The 16,967-nt window shown below is 43.5% G+C and overlaps 1 protein-coding gene across 1 annotated transcript in view; it reads left to right on the forward strand.

Annotated features, from left to right (window-relative positions):
- The window catches only part of LOC126278469 (coiled-coil and C2 domain-containing protein 1-like), a 164,892-nt gene that overhangs the window by 119,500 nt on the left and 28,425 nt on the right, over positions 1-16,967 (forward strand). The gene's annotated exons all lie outside the window — the stretch shown is intronic.

Below are 16,967 nucleotides of genomic sequence, written 5' to 3' on the forward strand. Positions count from 1 at the left end.
ACATTTATGAACAAAAAAGAAAAGGAAAAGACAAGCAGTACATATGCACAAAGTCAAAACCACTACGTAACTTAATGGTGTACACTCCACCTTACACCAGCCTACGTTCAGTGGGCCATGGCGCGCCATAAACTGCAGCCCATATATTCCCAAATGTGGATCAACGTGTATCAAAAAATGAAATGAATAGAACAAGAGACGAGCCAAATAGGATAAACACGTTTTCCTATAATATTATACCTGCAGACTCGGCCCATCCGTACGTCCACATCATGGACTTTTTTCATTCTAATATTCATCCAATTACAGCTATCCCTCTTGCCCCAGATGCGCAAGAAACTGAACTGTTCACACTTGAGAATATTGCTATAAATAGTGGCTATATTCATAGAGAGATGTATAACAAATAATAAATAAAAATAATATTACGTCTTCCACCGTAGGGGATGCGTTAGACGACAAACAGGTGGCAACGATATCTATCCCTTACATATGCAACATAAGTTACAAATTGGGGCATATACTCAGAGTTCATAATTTCAGAGTCATCTAGCCTACTAAAAATAGTTTACATAGGAATTTAATTCACTCCTTGCACAGTAAGAGTGATAGAATTTCCCGATCAGGAGTATATAAAATTACTTGCGGGGATTGTCCAAAATTTTACACCGGGCAAACAGGACGAGCTCTGGGTCTCAGGTATAAAGAGCATATTCCTACTAGAAGCGGTGACGTTACTATAAGGGCTTTACGTAATGCATAACACCTTGTGCAAACGGCTCCTGCGCCGATCCCTCTAATTAATATCGAGTTACTTCATGCCGAGGTTAAGGGCTTAAATCTGGAAGAAATGCAGATCTGCAACATGTTAAAGGCAATTTCGTCAATGACTAACTCGTACTAAGAAATAGAAAACTTTTTGACGGTTTCGCACCTTTCCTTTGTTCTTCAGACTTGCAAATCTGATATCTAAGGATTATCACATGCGCGCGCTGATTGGCGAGCGCGGTTGGTAAAGCTGTTCATCTTCTTTCTCTTTATCCTCATTTTCCTTTTACGATGAAGATAATTTTAGCCCGTTCAACACCTCACGTTTTATCCGTATATGTTTATTTCCACGTCGTCTTTAAATTACGTCACCGCAGCCGCCTCCCACCCCCCCCCCCCGCCCCTCCCCGGGCTAATTACTGGCTTTTTTTAATATACGTTGATCCACGGTTGAGAATATATGGGCCATTTAGCCCCGATCCATAGATAAACTTTCTCGTATTCGTTTGCGCATGCGCATTCAAGTAACTTCCCTTGTCTTGTGCATGTGCATACGTAGCGGGTCAGTCTTGCAAGTGAGCGACGGTTTGTAGCTGCAGTTTATGGCTGGTCATGGGCCATCGAACATAGGCTGGTGTGAGGTGGAGCGTACATCATTAAGTTGAGTAGTGGTTTTGACTTTGTACATACGTTCGGTTTGTGTTTTCCTTTTCCTTTTCGTTCATAAATGTATAGCTACGGTGTTCTTTTAATCATTGACAATGGTCTTCATAGGCACTTGTGGGTTTATTTGTTGTTCTGAAGAAGGTGTAGTTATCTACGCCGGAACCTAGGTGATTTTTTTGCAATCGAGGCGAGTTTTTAGTTTTTTAATACACTACATTACGTTACACTACATTCCTGTTTCTGCATGTCAGTGCACTACCATCAGCCTTGAGTCTGTGGCGATATACACTGTGGCTCTGGAAGATCACTACGTTACACCACGTCACACTACAGTACGCTAGTCTCCTTACACATCTGCCTGTTGGCCCAGGGCATGTACGTGCCAAAGATGTCAGTACTCTACCCTGCACTGTGGCCTCTGCAAGTCGGCAGGTTACCCAAACTTGTGGCTGATGAAGTATTCATGTGGTGAACCAGAAGGTTAGTACGCTACTTCAGAGTACACTACATTACATTCCAGCATCTACATTTACTTGTACTACCTGTCTATACTGGCCAGGGGCAGCATATTGTGCTGTGCAGCGAGGTTATTATATTACACCACACCACACTAAATCTTCACCGGCCGCGGTGGTCTAGCGGTTCTAGGTGCTCAGTCCGGAACCGCGTGACTGCTACGGTCGCAGGTTCGAATCCTGCCTCGTGCATGGATGTGTGTGCTGCCTTTAGGTTAGTTAGGTTTAAGTAGTTCTATGTTCTAGGGGACTTATGACCACAGATGTTGAGTCCCATAGTGCTCAGAGCCATTTGAACCACTAAATCTTCTACCGGGGCTTTCCAGCCATTGGCAGTCCGTAATGGGTCTCTGGAAGGACAGTACTCTGCTCTAACCTACAGTACACAGAATACTCTACACCTCTATGGAGTATCTGCACCTGCTGGCTGGTGGACACACTCAGTGGTAACCCAAGTAAGTACAGTACACATTTCATTTTGGACTCTACAGTTGTGTCAACCATCCGAATCTGATGGCCACAGGAGGCTTCCAGAGGAATTCCGGGAGGTTGATACTCCGTACTGCATACAACCTACCAGCTCTTCACGAAGCGGAAGCCGCTAAGTTACAGCAACTCACAGTTAGCTGCACAAAAATAATACATATTTTTGCTAATTCAGTACCCCTAAAAGTAAAGTTTCTGTTTTTTTTTTTTTAATTCTTTGCCCCTAAGGCTAGAATGGTCTCTGATTTGTTGTAGGGTCAGACCCTTGCCAGCAAATTACCAGACGAGGTTTTAGTGGGCCAATGGAAGTACCAGTTGGGAAAGTTTTGAAAGGCATTGTCTTGGAGGAACTGCCATACAAACCAAGGAAAACTACCAGATAACCTGGCTCAAAAGCAGAGATATGAACTATTTTTAATTGAACACTGGAACAATTTGTCCAACACAAAAATGGAAAACCTCTGGATTGTGTAATCGTATTTTTTTCTTTGTATACAGAAGGAAGTCGACGATTTGCTCGGTATGCCTGGTGTATTTTAGTCGCTGTAGATCTAAGGCGATGGGATCAAGGCAGACAGTTTACACTATATTCACAAGCTGTGGTCGCGAATGGAACAGTGACCCGAAAAGAAGAATAAATTTCTGTTATTTCACATCTATGGTCACAAACATTTAAGTCTTCAGACTACTGTTTTTCATAACAGAGATCTCAAGACGGTCATTACTGACCGAAACAGCTACTCTGAGAACCTACGACCTGCAGCTTTCGTTGACAAGAAACAAAAGAAATTTTATTTATTTTGCATTATAATTTTTGCCAGCACTGCGTATGAGGTAGCAATGCGCTCATAATACTCTGCTTACGGCGTTAGTGCAATATGGAACAATTTTTTATATGTAGAAACATACAGAACATATTTGTGCACTCAAAGAATATGTCGAGACTTACATCGCTCACGGTATTGTTCACTGTTTATGAAGAAAGCGCCTTTATAAGCTTTCATTTCAGTAGAATAACGCAGAGGACATGTGTTTTTCCTTTTCGTCGCGAGGAAGTGAGGGACCCTCAACCACGCAGAACGGTACCTCGACACAGTAGTAGTAGTAGTAGTGGAGGGGATTTTGGGCGCATTACAGCAAGGTCTTCAGCGCCCGTTCAGTAACTTTGTGAGACGGGTGTCAAGAAAAATCCCAGAACAGGAATGTAAAACGGAACAGAAAACATGGGTAACAATCGTTGAAAAACATGTGCTCATCCACACCAAAGCGTGGGATGAAGCACGGCGTCAGCAGTAAAACATGGACAACACAGGAAGAAAATGTTAGAGGGAGCTAAAGCAATGTAGCAGATGGAAGTGGCTGGCTGACCGCAAGGAAAAAAGGGGAGGCGTCAGCCACTCTGCAATACACTAAAACCTCCAGTCTAAAAGTTTAGGCCAGAGTCCAGACACATCACAAAACTTAAAAACCCTAGACACACACGTCTCATCATTAGCTAAAACAGAAGGCAGATCCCCATAAACTTGTGCTTCTCCCCGTGCATCACGGTATAAAATGCAGTCTGTTAAAATGTGCCGCACAGAGATGTGCACACCACAAGCATCACAAAACGGAGGATCCTCCCTCCGTAAATAAAAAGCTATGTGTGAGAGGACAGTGCCCGATCCGAAGACGTGTGAGAGCCACCTCCTCCCGCCTGAGCAACCGGCAGGAGGAACGCCCCGGCCGAGTGGTTGACTTTATCAACCGCAGTTTATTGGCCGTCACCGCTAGCCACTCGTCCTCCCACAACTCCATGCACTTCCTGTGGAGTGCAGCGATGACTGACTGCAAGGGAATAGGACATTGGACCACATCCTGCTCTCTGCAGGCCTCCTTGGCAGCCCGATCGGCCTGTTCATTGCCCCATATGCCGACATGACCAGGCACCCAGCAGAAGGACACCTCCTTACCCTGCCGTTGGAGCAAGTACAGTTGGTCATGTATCAACTGGACCATCTCCTCAGTCGGGTACAGGTTCTGCAGTGATTATAAGGCACTAAGAGAGTCGGAGCAGAGAAGAAATCGATCGCCCCGAACCGCTTCATCTGCTCCAGTGCCTTCAGGATCGCGTGGAGCTCCGCTGCGAAAACGGTATATTCAGCAGAAGTAGAAACCATAGTGCAGAATTTCTTATTATGGTCAGTGTGGCAACAACTTACAGCAGTTAATGACAAAGCACGAAACTGACAAATTTTACACATCCGAGGAAAACCTGTTGTAGCCGAGTCGCCGACTAATGATCCTGCAGGTCCAGGAAAATTTCTGAAATAGCACTGGCATTGAATATTCAGTGTGAAGAGTTGTCCTAAAATCCAGAGATAATAACGAAGGATGTGATCGGCGTCAACGCGAGTGGTCAACGGTTTTCCTGGCTCCCCGTCCATCTGCCAGTTCCGATTTTTCTTCTTTACTTGCCGTTTTATTCACCCACACAAGTGGCTCGCTCGGTAGTATATTGCTGCTATTCAGCCAAATGGCGTTAAAAATTTAAATATGTAGTTTTTCACTCTTACAAATATTAGAATAGTTTATTAAAGTGAAATAAATATTGTTACATGATTTAATATAAAACGTAGGTGATGATGGTGTAACTGCTGTTTCTCCTTCTTCTGTGTTCAACCATGAAACTCGTTTTCAGCAGTACCCCATTCCATTCTTTTATCTGCCTTTTCTGTATCACTCTTGACATGAAATGAATGGCATAATTAATCATGATCAAAGATTTCTTCCGCCATAAACTGCTTCTGCTAGTGTACTGATGATTTTATTCTATATTAAAATGCACCCTTTGTCTCTTCTTGTTTGGATGTGCAACTGGAAAGGTCGAGATTCCTGAGATTTTCTTGTACTTCTTCATTGATATCTGTAGTTTTCAAGTTAATATCAGAAACAGTTTTCTCCAGCAGCAAATAACCAAGGCTTCTAGCTGTCTTCACTCTTGTTTTACTAATGCTGAATTTTCACACAAAGACCCATACAAGTCAACATTCCACACAAATGATTTCATGGTCCTTTTCGCTATTTCCGAACTGATATTTTTGCTGGTGAATGAGTTCTGTCTGAAACTGTACTGTGATCACAGTTTCTTTCTGCCTTTTGAACAGCTTTTGATCCTGCCACTAAAACAGATAAATTCTTGTATCATTTCTAGCTCCTCTCTTTCAGTTCTCATTCTTAGAGCTTCATATCTTATTATGTACTATACACCATTTCTCTGGCTACTCTCTTGTTTGTTAAAATACCACTTTGGCTACAGAAAATCCTCTCCATTGCGCTGAGGACCTTTACTAGATCTTGTCTCGTCTTCGTGACGTGAGCAGTATCATTCGAGTAACGCAGAATGTCTATCCTCCATCCACTCATTTTGACTTCCATCTCATTTGTTTCATGTACTATGCATACAGGTTCTCGGATGTAAGTATCGAATATAAAGGGAAAGAAAGCGCATCCTTATCTCTCACCATTTCTAAATTTCGTTCTTTGCTCCTTATCAACAATCGAAGCTGAAATATCACCAATAAATCTTTACATTTTAGGCATTCTGCCTTCAACGTTCTCAACATTGCTTTCCAGATAATATTATCAAATATCTTATCCCGATCTACGGCGATTACATAAGTTGGTTTCTTTTTCTATATTTGATTTTCTATAAGACGTCTGCATGACAGAATCGTCTCTCTTTTTCCGAACCCACTACTGAATGTAAACTGATTTTCACTTAGCGTAATCCTCCACCTTCTTTCCAACTCCCCTGAGAATAATCCTTAAGGGAATTTTTTATATGATATTAGGTGTAATGTTCTGCTGTGCTCACATTTTGTAGCTGTCGCCTTTCTCAGCATGGGAACCGTGATACATGGCTGAAAGTCGGTTGGTTTCTCTTCTGTGTTGTAGATTGACGTGATCTTTTCCTACAACATTATTTTCATGCTATTTCTAGCATTCTTGAATAGTTCTGCAGGAATGTCTCGAATACCAGTTGCTTTCCCCCTTATGACCTTAGTCACAATCTTCTAGCAGAGGAAGACGATGATGATACTGCATCTGACAAATTTGGTGAGATCAACTCACAGTAAATGCCCTGTGTGCAGGAAAGAAGAAAGTGTGTAGAAATGAGGGACAATAGAAAAGTTATGGCATCTGCCTTACAGATTCCGTGCATCCTCGTAAAATCTAAAGCTGAATGGCCGGACGAGTATTAAGTATTTAAACCACCGATCTCCCGAAAGCCCTTTGTAGGCGGCATCTGATTACGCAGCTCTTACTGCAATTCACTGTCATGGAATTTAACAGTAAATGCTCCAGCGAAGGGCGACTACGCAAATCTGGCTTTACGGATAGACCAAAATTACAGTAACGGCCACTAAAGTGTTTGTGTGTGTGTGATAGCGTAGTGTCTGGATCGTATAAAGGCACTTGAGACTGGATGAACGCATCAACAAACCATTAGCAAACTTTCAACGAGAAGGCAGTTGTACTTCAGCGACTGCTACAAGCTGTCGCGTCTGCAAGTCGATTTATAGAAAGTTATCTCACTGTAATGATGCAGAGAAGAGAACTATGATTACACTGAGGTGACAAAAGTAATAGGATAGCGATGTGAACGTATAAAGATGGCGGTGATATCACGTACACAATGTACGCTACTGGCCATTAAAATTGCTACACCAAGAAGAAATGCAGGTGATAAACGGGTTTTCATTGGACAAATATACCATATTAGAGCTGACATGTGATTACACTTTGGGTGCATAGATACTGAGAAATCAGTATGCAGAACAACCACCTCTGGCCGTAATAACGGCCTTGACACGCCTGGGCATTGAGTCAAACTGAGCTTGGATGGCGTGTACAGGTACAGCTGCCCATGCAGCTTCCACACGATATCGCAGTTCATCAAGAGTAGTGACTGGCGTACTGTGACGAGCCAGTTGCTCGACCGTCCACTGGCCAGACGTTTTCAATTGGTGAGAGATCTGGAGAATGTGCTGACCAGGGCAGCAGTGCAACATTTTCTGTATCCAGAAAGGCCCGTACAGAACCTGCAACATGCGGTTGTGCATTATCCTGCTGAAATGTATTGTTTCGAAGGGATCGAATGAAGGGTAGAGCCACGGGTCGTAACACATCTGAAATGTAACGTCTGCCTGTCAAAGTGCCATCAATGTGAACAAGAGGTGACCGAGACGTGTAACCAATGGTGCTCCACACCATCACGCCGGGTGATACGCCAGTATGGCTATGACGAATAAACGCTTCCAATGTGCGTTCACCGCGATGTCGGCAAACACGCTTGCGACCACCATGATGCTGTAAACAGAACCTGGATTCATCCGAAAAAATGACGTTTTGCTATTCGTGGTGATTACTCGGTGATTACTCGTAGCGATAGGACTACATTATGCAAGTAGTAGGCAACCACCTCCCCCCCCCCCACCCCCCACCCCCCACCCTCCCCAATAAACCATCGAACTTGTCGTCTGTGGGATGGCTTACGTGCCTCAGCGATACAGATACCACACCGTAGGGGCAACCGTAACGGCGGGGTATTTGTATGAGGCCAGACAAACATGTGATTCCTGAAGAGAGGCAACAGCCTTTTCATTAGTTGCAGGGGCAACAGTCTGGATGATTGACTGATCTGGCTTTGTAACATCAACCAAAACGGTCTTGCTGTGCTGGTACTGTGAACCGCTCAAATCAAGGAGAAACTATAGCCGTAATTCCTCCCGAGGGCATGCAGCTATAGTGTATGGTTAAATGATGATGGAGTAAGAGATTGAGGAGGTTAAACAGTCCACTATCCGAATCTCTGGGAGGGGATAATTCAGGAGGATGCCGTCAGGTGAAACAAAACTGGCATTCTACGGATCGGAGCCTGGAATGTTAGATCCATTAATCGGGCAGGCAAGTTATAAAACTTCAAAAGCGAAATGGATAGGTTGAAGTTGTATATGGTGGGAATTAGTGACGTTCTGTAGCAGGAAGAACAGGACTTCTGGTCAGGTGAATACAGGGTTATAAATAGAAAACCAAATAAGGCTAATGCAAGACAGGGTTAAACAAAGAATAAGAAAGAAGGAATGTGGGCAAGCTACCATGAACAGCGTAGCGAACACATTACCGTAGTTCAAATAGAGAGAAATCCCAAGCTTACGACTGTAGCACAAGTTTATATGCCAACTAGATCAGCATATAATGAACCGATTGGAGAAATGAGATACTAGAAGTTATTTAGATACTTAAAGGAAACGAAAATTTAATTCTGATGGGGAACTGGAATTCGATAGTAGGAAAAAAATAGAAGGAAAATAGTAGATGAATGTGGTCTGTGGGAAGGGGATGAAACAGGAAGCGACTTGGCAGAATTTTGCCCAGAGCATAATTTAATCATACGAACAGTTGGTTTAAGAATCATAAAAGAAGGTTGTATATGTGAAGAGCCCTGGAGACACTGAAAAGGTTTGACGTTGATTATATAATGGTTAGGAAGATATTTAGGAACCAGATATTAAATTGTGAAACATTTCCAGGGGCAGATGTGAACTCTTCCCACAATTTATTGGTCATGAACTGTAGATTAAAACTGAAGAAACAGCAAAAAATTAGGAATTTAGGAGATGGTACCTCAATAAATTGAAATAACCACGTGTTGGTGAGGGTTTCAGAGGGAGCATTGTGCAACGGATCACTAGAGCAGGAGAAAGGAATACCATAGAAGACGAATGGGTAGATTTAAGAGATGAAATAGTGAAGGCAGTAGAGGATCAAATAGGTAACAAGACAAGGCCTAGTGGAAATGTTTGGATAACACAATGGATACTGAATTTAATTGATCAGAAAATTTAAAAAGCACGTGAAAGAGAATACAAAAGGTTAGTTAATGACACTAACAGGAAGTCCAAAATGGCTGAGCAGGAAGTGCTACAGGACAAATGTAGGGATTTAGAAGCATATTTCACTAGGGCAAAGATGGATACCGCCTACAGGAAAATTAAAGTGGCCTTTGGGGAAAAGAGAAGCAGCTGACATGAAGAGCTCATACATAAAACCAGTGTTAAGCAAAGAAGGGAAAGCTGAAAGGTGGAAGGGATCGATATGCTACAGCTACGACGCTGCCGCCCACTCTCACCTCCTACAGTGATCGACTCAACCATGCCTGCCCCACCCGCCCTGACGGTTGGGGCCTCGCCTTGTGCTACTTTCCCCACACCTACTTTAGTATCAATGGCTTCCACCCACCAGGGGTATTGATCCCTACCTCCCAGCCAAAGACACATCACCTCCTTCTGGCTTCTCTCACCAGGAAGGGGTTGCTCGGGGCATCCTTCCGTTGTTCCTGCCAGTTGACAACGGGACACCAGCCAGTGGTGACTGAAGGACTCACAGACGTCACACGGCTTCAGAATCAACATGTTTACCCGAGATTGATTTCGAGAAGCCCTTGCAGTCATCAAAATCCTCTAAGAAGAACATTCTGGTGTCCCCCATGCCAGCAGATCCCGCCTGTTCCACTCCTGTGGCTGAGGTGGAGATCCCTGCGCCCCTGAGGCCCCCGTTCACACCACATACACAACATGTGTATTGATGTCACAATCCTACAATCAGTGGCATCAGCTGATCCTAGGGCATAACCTAACTCCTTTGTCCCTTTATCATCTCACAGTACATCTACAACATTATTCTCCAGAGGAATTTTAGCGGCTTTTTCCACCACCTGGCTGAGCAATATCATCTTCTAAGCACTTCTGCTACCTCGTACATTGCCCTTCAGGAGGCTTGGTTAGCAGCAAAACAGACCCCAGCCGCTTGTTGATACAAGGGCTATTATGTGACAGGGTGTCGGGCAGAGTTAGTACATACGTATATTCCTGACACTCTATAGCGAATGTACGACTCTGAATACACTTCTAGAGGCTGTGGCTGTTCGGATAAGAGCATTTCAGGTCATTACCATGTGCAATGTTTACCTCCATCCCTGCAGTGAAGTATCTCAGAACATATTTTCTGCAATGGTTTCTCAGCTTTCCCTACATTTTCCAATCTTTGGTGATTTCATCGCTCGTAATCCTTTGTAGGATGAAACCATGATCGCTGACTGTGGTAAAGACCCTGAAACTTGACGTTTTTCTCTAGAATACTGGTACCCCCACACATTTCAGTGTGGTGCAAAAACTTTCCCAGCCATTGACCTTTCCATCTGCAGCGTCCATAATGATCTGTGTGGTCGTGACCACATCCCGATCTTCCTGTTATTCCCTCAGCGTCACTCCTGTGACAGCAGTCCCAGATTGGCTCTCAACAGTGTTTACTAGGATGGTTTCGCCTCTACTGTCACCGTCGGCTCCCTGCTGCAAGGAGATATCTACGAAGCAGTCCAGAATACAACAGTGATTCTTTCGGCAGCTGATTTGGCGATTACCTGTTTCTCACCCCCTCCACCACCCCTCCCACCCCCCACCACCTCGCCGATAGGGGGATGGAGGACAGTACCTTGATGGTCGCCAGAAATTGATTGAAGATGCCATTGGAAATCGTAGGCGAGCTAGCCTGCGCCATAAGCGGCATCCCTCATGCAGCCTTTAAATGGCTGCGTCCTCTGGTCCACCACCTAATAATACATTGGAAACAAGGATGCTAGGAATAGTACGTCTCAACCATCGGGCCACGCACCTCCGCCTCACAGGTTTGGGCAAAGATCAGACGCCTCTACGGATACCAACCTACCTTGAATGGAATTGTCTACCCTGATCCAGACGCTGTCGCCATATATTTTGCGCTGCATTATGTTCGAGCCTCTGCGTCTGAGGATTATCAATCTGCATTTCGTATAGTAAAACATCAGATGGAGCAAAAGAAATTGTCTTTTACTAAAAGCCACATGGAAGTTATAATGCTCCATTCAGTGGCAATTTGACAGTGTCCGAGATCACTGACTCAGGGATTGTCAACGTCACGCCCTTGCCATCTGTAATTGCAACTGGAGCAAGGGTGAGTTCCCATCACAATGGCGAAAAAGCACTATCGCCCCAGTACTGAAACGAGAAAAGCACCATCTAGAGATGGACAGTTATCACTGAGTCAGTCGCATCAACGTTGTCTGTAAGTTGCTACAATGCATGGTGAGTTGGCAGCTGTGTTAGTTCCTTGAGTCTTGGAGTCTTTTCGCTCCATACCAGAGTGGTTTTCGCCTGGGCTGTTCCACTACTGATAATCTGGTTTACCTGAGTCTGCCATCCGAACAGCTTTTGCCCCATATCAACACCTTATAGCGACCCGCAAAATGGTTATGACGCAATATGGGGTCATCACATCCTTGGGGCCAGTGGGGTCCTCTCCCAAATAACCATAAGCTTTAAATTTAAAGTAGCTGAAAGATAATTAAACACCAGTGGCACTCAGAAGTCTCCAGAGAGGCCAGTCTGCCATCTTTCACTTAGGCGAGACTGGTGGTAAGCCCAACTACACCTGATCCGTCGGAACCCAACCATGGGGCAGCCACGGGGCGACCGACACAACGACTTGCTTCCCGTCAATCAGTACATGAGAACTCAAACAGAAAAGTTTACAAATGTGATAATCCACAATGTAGTGTGTATTAGGTGCCAAAATTACACTTCATGTTGGACAGTGACAACAGGTGAGGAATGGACGCTGCCTGAAATTACGTTAGTGGCCAGGGCAGGTTACTGGAACCCTTACGGCCACATGGCAGAAAATTCCGCTGTTGCACTCGAATTGTAGTCAACCAAAATAGTTAATTACACCGCATGGCGGCAAAATTCCAGCAGTAGGAACACTCTGTGTTGCTCACAGGAAAACCTCCCCAACAGCAAACCACCGAAACAAACCACCACAACATGATTGGACGTTGCTTCACTAGTTGAAAGCACTACTCAACTTTGACGTCCTGGGTTGATGAACGACGAAGCTTGTAGCGATCGGACAGATCCACACACGCTCCGTCACTGCGCAGAGGCTGCCAGCGGCCCCAGCCGACTGCACCTTGCGGAGATAACTTCCCTCGTCTGCAACAACCGACCGACTGCCTGCAGCCCCCCTAACCGGAAACTATATGCACCAAACCAAAGATGGTACACGGCGCTAATATCGATACATCACTTCTGACACAGGAAGAAGAATGACGACGTAACGGCACCAAGGGCGGGAAACTAAATCCAGATAGCGAAATTCACGAAAACGCATAGTTGGGAGTGAGCACGGCTCACACATCGTATTTCAATTTATCGGTTTAGTGATACCAACTTGTTATATTCATTCTGAATGGAATTTTAAAAAAATCGTATATTACCCATTATGTGATGAATATTTCCAGAACGTTTTTGACTAATATTATATTCGTGCTTCATGATATAATGCTTTGAGTTTTTCATTGTAGATGCGAGCACTTACCAACAGAAAATGATGAAATACAATTCACAGTTTTGTAAACGAGGTTATTAATTAAAACTGCTTCTCATGTAATTCCAAATTTTGTGATCCCTTGACGCATACATTAGGAAAAATAAATGTATTAGTCCTGCTGAAACATGACTTTACAACATCAAAACCAGAGCTTATATCTTATCTACTTATCATCTTAAAACATTGCAAGTATCGGACTGAAAATCCCCATTTTACCAGACTTCTCGCAGTTTCAGCTTAATACAAATAAACATAGTCAACTAGGCATCTGAAAAAAAACGTGACGGAATCCTTCGAATGATAGCACGCAAGACAGAGAGCATATGACATCCTACCTCGTCTTCTCTGTGCTTCACTTTCTTATCAGGCACACTATATTACATTGTCACTAACAAAATGTAACAAAAACCTGTGATATTTGTACATTTTATTATATAACTTATAGCTTCACTGTAGTGACGCAGAATGGATTTTTATGCTCTTTGTCACCGTAGTTTTTATACCGCCGAGTAAGCTGTTGTGAACAACTAACAAGAAACCCCATGAGTCGGAGCCCGCAAGTTCAGTCGTTAGTAAGGCTTATTTGAAAGTGTTGTGTCAACAGTTATGACAGGAAAAATTATAGCTGCTATTGATGCCCCGTGAGTATCACAAAGCTGATAGAAAATGAGTGTCCTGGAGGTGCAGATATCAACCTTCTATGGTATTTACGTATTACATTTCAAAAAATAGACGTCGTCGACATTGGAGAAATATTTAAAGCAAACCATTAACTTGCACCATGAGCACTAAATGAAAAATGGCGAGCCTCAGTGATCACAACAGTTCGCACCATCAAGATTGATGACGAACTTCTCAGGAGTTACAAACAGTCCAGGACGTTCAACTAGGTATCCACGCTGAAAGAATGATTTTTTAAATTTTTTTTTTTGAGTCATCAGTGCTTTGACTGCTTTGACGCAGCTCGCCACAAATTCCTCTCCTACGCCAAACTCCTCATCTCAGAGGATCACATGCAACATAAGTCCGCAATTGTTTGCTGGATGTATTCCAACCTCTGTCTTCCTCTACAGTTTTTCTCCTCTGCAGCTCCCTCTAGTACCATGGAAGTCATTCCCTGATATCTTAACAGATGTCCTTTCATGCTGTCTCTTCTCCTTGTCAGTGTTTTCCACATATTCATTTCCTTCCCGATTCTCATTCTTTACCTTATGCGTCCACCTAATTTTCAATATTCGGTCTGTAGCACCACATGTCAAATGCTTCGATTTTCTTACGTTCCGGTTTTCACACAGTCTATGTTGCTCTGCCACTCAACGCTGTACTCCAAACGTACAGTCTCAGCTACTTCTTCCTTAGATTAAGGCTTATGTTTGATACTAGTTGTCTTCTATTGGCCAGGAACGACCTTTTTGCCAGTGCTAGTCTGCTCTTGATATCCTCCTTGCTTCGTCCATCTTTAGTTCTTTGGTGCCTAGATAGCAGAATTCCTTAACTTCATCTATTTCGTGACCATTAATCCTGACTTCTACTCTATCTGGACTGAGCCTTTGATTTACTTTTTCAGATTTTCTAGGTTTCGTGCCACGTTCAAGCTTCTGACTTTCCACGCCATCGCTCGTTGATCATTTTTCTTTCGTTGGTTATTGAACTATTTTGCCATGGTCACCTACCCCTTCGCAATCCCTTCCAGGAGATCCGAAAGGGGGGCTATTCCGGAATATTTGGAGAATGGAGAGATCATCATAACACTTTTGCAATTGCAGGTCACATGTCATGTGGGTACACGTTATGTGTTTTTAATGCAGCGGTTTCCATTGCGTTCTGCATCTTCATGCCGTCGATCATTGTAGATTCTTCCGTCTTTAGGGGCAGTTTCCCACCCCTAGGAAAAGAGATTGCCCTGAACCTCTGTTCGCTCTTCCGGTCTTTTGACAAGGCCGTTGGCAAAATGAGGTTGACTTCTTATGCAGGAAGAAGCCTGGGCGCCATTGCTGATTACTAATCGAAATTTAAGACGTGACCGGTTTCGAGCCCGGAAGCGATGACGTTTCTATTCCTAATCAAAGACGCTGCCCCTAGACCTCGAGTGCATATACATTCATGTTGATGTAACTGGATGATGAGCATTGTTGGAATTTGATGGCATGCTACCGAATGCGAAACAATCTGTAGTGGAGATTATCGCGAAACTAACTATCCTGTAAGGCGTTGCTACAGATAGTGGAATAATATGTTTTATAGGCATGGAAAAGACAAGCATGGAGAGGCTAAATTTGTCCTTTGGTTCCATGTGATGTGAACTACCGTCTCACACTTTTTTTCAGGAAGGATAGTTTACGCTGAAGAAGTATGATTTTCATACGAAGATCAGGAATCGAGCTAAACCAATTTATTTCGACGAACTATTGGCCAAAAGCACTCCTCGTACCACAGTTGTAGCTCTCTTGCGTCCATTTTTCCACTCTTACCCACTGTGAGGTAAATGTTCGCTACTGCCCTTGCAAGAAAACGCACGTGCATAAGAATCGTAGCGGAGAACTTACAACTTTTCATAGCACAATAAATAACTTCCAAGCTAATTTACCCCCTAGATTAACAGGCGGTGCAATTGTATACGAATGCGTCAAGACACTGATGTTCGTTGATCTCTATACAACTCTCTCGATACTCCTAATTTTTACGGTTTCTTTCATTTTCATTTCCTCTCCCAATCCCGAGTCTTCGGATTTGAAAGCAAATTCCTTACTGAATATTGGGCTACGTTTATTTCTCTTATCAACAAATTTTCGGGCCGCTTCTGCCGCTTGCTGTGCATCGTCAAGTTGCCACTTTGTTTGAAATTTCCTTACCTTGCAATTCCTATTCTGTAGCACTGTCTGAAATCATGCAACCATCCACTGCTTCCCTTGAAATCACTGTAATCTTTGTCGCGTGTAATTTGATATTCAAAAAGTAGTAGGTAAGTATCACGCACGTCCTGTAAGCTGTATCGAGCATCCTTGAAACGCACAAACACCAGTTTTTGCAGCAAGCGCGCCTTGGCCTCCCTGGAATATCAGTTATGCACTGCGCGGTCATATTGCTGCAGACGTATTCGAAATCTGTTCGTAATTGGTTTTTACTGTGCTGCGGATGATCTTAGACAGACGTACTTATATTGAGTACCCGCTCCGTGGATAACGATTGCCCTCCACTATATTTCAGCAGAGACGGGATTTATGACTCGTTGACCGAAAAGGATGATGAACTACACGGCTCAACAACTGTTTCAGTATCACTTTCACTTGTTAAGCACGTATCGTCATCGTTATCCTACTCATGTACATTGTCTGCACGGCAGAGCCTATACGACACCACGCATTCTACTGACTCGTCTTGCAGAAAAACTAATACTTCATCTGCTATTTCTTTTTTACTCTACAACACTCCTTTGGTTCCTTTCTGACGAAATGTCAGCTTCGGGAACTGTTTTGTAGATATAATGCAATGTTTGCTTTGTTCATCGTTGACATTCTTCTGTTTTGCATTAAAACCACTAGCGCTGTAGGAACTTGTGATTTACTCGGCGTCTAAGCAGTTAAAACTGTGCTCCGTAGCCTCACGCTGTGCTCATTGTTGGATACCTCCAGTCCCTTTCCCCGTTCAAGTAGCGATCAATATATGGCTGCATGGTAGACAATATGTGGGTTGTCGAGTGCCGTAAACATCATTGGACTTTTGTGATCTCGCACCCATGTATCCCTTGTGGGGTATGTGATATTGATCTAAACCGGTTGCGAATGAAGAATTATCTATATTCAGCGTTTCATTGTGAAAGTAGGACGTATTTGAAAACTAACGACCTGTACGGTCCATCATCTACAAAATACATTTCTCTAGTCTACTTTTTCATTTCATTCATTTAATACCATGGAGGCCCAGGCAGATTTTACGACACTAAGCTGCATAGCATCTACACTAATGGCCATTAAAACTGCTACACCGAGAAGAAATGCAGGTGATAAACGGGTATTCATTAGATAAATATATTATACTAGAACTGACATGTGATTACATTTTCAC

This window comes from Schistocerca gregaria, chromosome 6 (assembly GCF_023897955.1).
Source record: "Schistocerca gregaria isolate iqSchGreg1 chromosome 6, iqSchGreg1.2, whole genome shotgun sequence".
In the NCBI taxonomy this organism is placed as follows: domain Eukaryota; kingdom Metazoa; phylum Arthropoda; class Insecta; order Orthoptera; family Acrididae; genus Schistocerca; species Schistocerca gregaria.